At 45.0% G+C, this 5,000-nt stretch overlaps 1 protein-coding gene across 1 annotated transcript in view; it reads right to left on the bottom strand.

Moving 5' to 3' along the window:
• Positions 1–5,000, bottom strand: part of zfpm1 (zinc finger protein, FOG family member 1) — a 157,641-nt gene that overhangs the window by 46,294 nt on the left and 106,347 nt on the right. The window lies entirely within an intron of this gene.

Below are 5,000 nucleotides of genomic sequence, written 5' to 3'. Positions count from 1 at the left end.
CTAGCCTAGCATTTCCCATTGAAATGACTGGAGGCGGGACTTGTTCACTCTCTCCTGTTCTCCATGGTTCATACAATTGTACACAACATAAAACTCTGTGACTACAGTTTTCCACATGAGTTAACAATTACATATAGCTGGCACACATAAAAAAACAATGCACACACAGGCATACAAAGATGCCAAAAGTCCTCTCTCTCACACACATTCAAAGAGGCAAACAAACACATCGAATGATCCCAACAGATATGTGAATGGTGGGCAGTGTACCGTGCGCGTCCAGTGCCTCTGTCCACCACTAGAGGGGGTTTGATGCTCAGATGAAGGTGGACATACAAATATGAGGAGAGGTGACAACACGCTCTGTGTGTGTGCGTGTGTGTGTGCGTGTGTGTGTGTGTGTGTGTGTGTGTGTGTGTGTGTGTGTGTGTGTGTGTGTGTGTGTGTGTGTGTGTGTGTGTGTGTGTGTGTGTTTGTGTGCGTGTGTGTGCGTGTGTGTGTGTCATAGTTTTATGCACACGTAGGTATGTCTTGAGTTTTACATCCATATAAATCTCAACATGTCATAATATAATATAATATAATATAATATAATATAATATAATATAATATCATATAATATAATATAATATAATATAATATAATATATAGTTCTGTATAAATAATTTCCAAGCAGCACTAGATGAATGTTCTGTCTTTAGAAAGGTGTTTTGCTGGTAGCCCTACAGCTGGCCCACCATCACAGTTCCACTTGTATAAACTCACCTCCCATCATCCCTCCTTCTATCTCTCCGTCTTACCTCCCTCCCTCCATCCTACCCTCCATCCATCCATCCATCCCTCTCGCTCTCTCTCTCTCTCTCTACCAAACCATTGGTTGCTAGGCCCTCAACCGCCCCCATACCCCCTCCTCATATGACCCACCACCACCACCACGACCACCACGACCCCCTCCCCTGTCCTCCTCTCCCCTGCCCTCACTCCCATCTCCCCTCTCCCCTCTGCCCCTCTGTGGTTAAGCTTCTCTTTCGGGGGTCGGGCTAAAGTGGCGGGCCGATAAGAGTGTTTGTCTAACACTCTCCATGTCAAAACACTCATCTATCTTCTCTGTATCTATCCCCACCAGAGAACAACAGACAGACGCTGATAAAATGGCTTTCCCACAGCCAACAGAGAGAGAGGGGGAGAGAGAGAGAGAGAGAGAGAGAGAGAGAGAGAGAGAGAGAGAGAGAGAGAGAGAGAGGGAGAGAGAGAGAGAGAGAGAGATGGAGAGAGAGAGAGAGAGATTGAGAGAGTGAGAGAGAGAACGAGAACAAGAGAGAAAGAGGGACGGGGAGAGGGGGCAAAAGTGAGAGAAATGGAGGGAGGGAGGTTGTATGAGCAAGAAGCTGAAAAAAACTGGAGTGAGAGAGTGAATGATAAAGAGAGAGAGCGCGGAGGAAGGAATGGTCAGGAACTGACACTCGTTTCTGAGAACAGCAGAGCGGTGGTTGTGGGACGCCTCTGAGAAAGGAAGACAGGAAGAGAGAAGAGAAGACGAGAGATGATACAAGGATGACTAAATATTTGACAGTGAAGAGGAGACGTGCACCCACACACACACACACACACGAGCATGCACAGACGCATACACACATCAAGATGGGAGATAAGAATCAAGATCAGCAGTGGTCGAAAATGTGATTCTGTGCCACAGAGAGAGAGAGAGAGAGAGAGAGAGAGAGAGAGAGAGAGAGAGAGAGAGAGAGAGAGAGAGAGAGAGAGAGAGAGAGAGAGAGCGAGAGAGAGAGAGATAGAGAGACAGACAGAGAGAGAGAGACAGAGAGAGAACACAACACAACACAACACTTCTACCCTACAGCTATGATGTGTTTCCTTTTGTAACGACACACGTATCACCCTGCTTGAGAACTGCTCCTCCTATACCATGTACTGTACTGTGATGATAGTGTAGTGTGAGCCTCAATCCTGCCAGAGCAAGAGGAACACTCCATCATGTATTAGTGGGAAAGCCCCTCTGGTACATCAGTGGATAGGAGGCTATGCCATTATGAAGCAGAGGTGTAGTCTACTATTAATCAATCTCAAGACAGTGATAGTGCAACATAGTATAACAGAGTACCCATTACCCCAGCTGGTGTGAATGTGGAGGGAAGATGTGGTATGAAGGTAGAGAGGTGGATAGGATAGAAGATGTGGTATGGTAAGGGAGAGGGGTGGATAGAAGAGGAGATGTGGTACGGGGAGGGTTGGTTTGGAGAGGAGATATGGTAGAAAAATAGATGTAGAGAAGAGGAGATGTGAAGTGAAAGGACTGGTTAGGAGGCGATGTGGTATAGAGAGCTGGTTATGAGAGGTGATGTGTTGCCTGAGGTAGGGAGAGAGCCGGTTAGGAGGAGATATGTTGCATGAGGTAGGGAGAGAGGTGTGTTGCGTAGGGAGAGAGCTGGTTATAAGCTTTGTTGTACTGCGTATAGCTAGTTATGTGAGCTGATGAAGTATGAAAGGTGGAGAACATGCTCTTTGGTTGCTCTTCGACGCCACACTGCCATCGCTATCAGGGGGGACCGAAGTCCAGCACGGCGTCAGATCAGTAGCCGGCGTGAAGTCTCGTCTCGTCCAGCCAGTGGCCTATCGAGCAGTCTAGTCTAGTGCAGCCAGTGGCCTATCGAGCAGTCTAGTCTAGTGCAGCCAGTGGCCTATCGAGCAGTCTAGTCCCATAACAATGGAATTATGTGAGCACAGGCTAGCGAGCACTCTAGTCCAACAAGCAGTCCTGAGTCTACCAAATACATTGCAGTAGTGCAACTAGGGCTCTACATTAACTTTTGCCATCACCAGCCTAGTAAATGCCTAGTAGATGCTAATCTTACTAGTCAAACACACAGTCAGTAATCAGTCAAAGTGGCTAGTAAGTTGCTCTTTTTCACCAGCATTTGGCAGGTTGTCTGGTGTTAACTTAGAGCCCTGAATTCAACTGAAGGTCCCAAAATATCACGCAGTCTAGTGTCCAGCCTCTAGAGTCCATCATCTATGGTGTGGATCAGCTAGCAGTCCTGTGTGATCAACTATACTGCCCTACAAAACAAGAACGCAGTAACTCAGATTTTGGCAAACTGAGAAAAAAGGCTTCAAAGTTTCCTATATGGCCCGACAACTGTGTTGTCGGTAAAGTTGTGGTGACACTTCCTTGTAATTCCTTGTTTTTTAGGATAGAAATTTAATGCACATAAAACCCCCCAGAAAAAACAACATGTATGAGTCTTTTTGCCACAAAAAACGGAGTTACTGCGTTCTTGGCTGGTATTACTGCCACAAAATGGAGTTACTGCAGGAGTAACTGTGTTCTTGGCTAGTATTACTGTCTACTCCCAAACCATTCCCATTGGAAATTGCAGCAGTAACTCGCCGACTTACTGTGTTTTTGTTTTGTACGACGTAACATAATTTTTGCACTTTCAGCATGATTTTTCTCCAAAACGGGACAATGTTGGGCCACAGTTTTTGACACAAGACAAATGAGGTAGTTTAAAGCCCATTTCCGATCTAAACTCAATTTCGACCATTTTCAAGTTACTGTGCTCTTGTTTTGCACGGCAGTAAAGTCTAGTATCTCCCAGAAAGAACAACAAAAACATCTAGACTCCTGAGGTCCTAATCTTTCCAGACCATCAAAGTAACGCACACACACACACACACACGCACACACGCGCACGCGCACACACGCACGCACACGCACACACACACACGCACACAGTCTAGTCTCTCCTTTTGGCTCCTGAGGTCAGTGAGCATCTTCATATCTCCGCCACATCAAAGCCATGTGACCCCCCTACCATGACCCTGTGACCCCAATATCAGAGGCCTGGTGTAACCTTCCCACGTGTGACCCCTGTCGCCTCCTCACCACAGCCCAAACTTTGAACCACTGACCACACACATACATGCACGCAGACACACACACAGACACACACAGACACACACAGACACACACAGACACACACACACACACACACACACACACACACACACACACACACACACACACACACACACACACACACACACACACACACACGACACACACGACACACACAGTGGTGTAGTCTACTTTTTTATGGTGAGTATACTGTATATTTGAGCATTTTTTGAAGTGGGTATACTGTATATATTTGTGCTATTCAAAATAATGGATCAATCAATTTTAAGTGGGTATACTGAAATTCCTGAAATTTAGAAGTGGGTATACTCCGTATACCTGCGTTCTATGTAGACTACACCACTGCACACACAGACACACACTAAAAACATATTGTTATTGATCCCTTTCTATATAATAGTGCCTCATATTGTTGCTGTTGTTGTTGCTGTTGATGCTGTTGTTGTTGTTGTTGTTGTTGATGTTTAGTCACAATGCAAGTGAGTCAAGCACAACGGCAACCCTTTATTTGTCACATTCCCTACGTTTACATGACGATTTCAATTCCGAATTAATCATTCAGAATGAAATAGTTCCATCGAGTTCCCTTTGATCCTTCATTTAATTCCGAATTGTGAAGTGACAAAATTACGTTTTCAAAGCTTTATTCATAATTTAAGTGAGTTAACTCGGAATTAAATGTCTCATGTCATGTAAACGTAGCCAATGATGTGTCGGGATGTGGGGTATGTGTGATGAAGTTTTTTTTTACTTTACAATCCACCTGCAATAAATCAAATTAATGAAGACATTATCGAGGAGTGCGTGTTGTCTGAAAGTCCATACCCTTTAACGTGCCCACGGGCCTTTGCACTGTATTACACTTAACTGTCATCAGGGTTGCCAGATGCGTTGGATCATTTCCAGCCACAAAAAATGTTTAAAAAAAAACTGGCAGGAGGCACCACCCAATTTCAACCGAATTGCATTGATTTCTATGGTCATAATAAATCTACAGAAAAACCTGACCAATGCCTGCTTTTGACCATTTTTACTGTACCCACAGTGACCATCCTAAGCA

The sequence above is a fragment of the Engraulis encrasicolus genome, chromosome 4, assembly GCF_034702125.1.
Source record: "Engraulis encrasicolus isolate BLACKSEA-1 chromosome 4, IST_EnEncr_1.0, whole genome shotgun sequence".
Lineage (NCBI taxonomy): Eukaryota > Metazoa > Chordata > Actinopteri > Clupeiformes > Engraulidae > Engraulis > Engraulis encrasicolus.
This window is presented reverse-complemented; position numbering and strand designations above follow the sequence as displayed.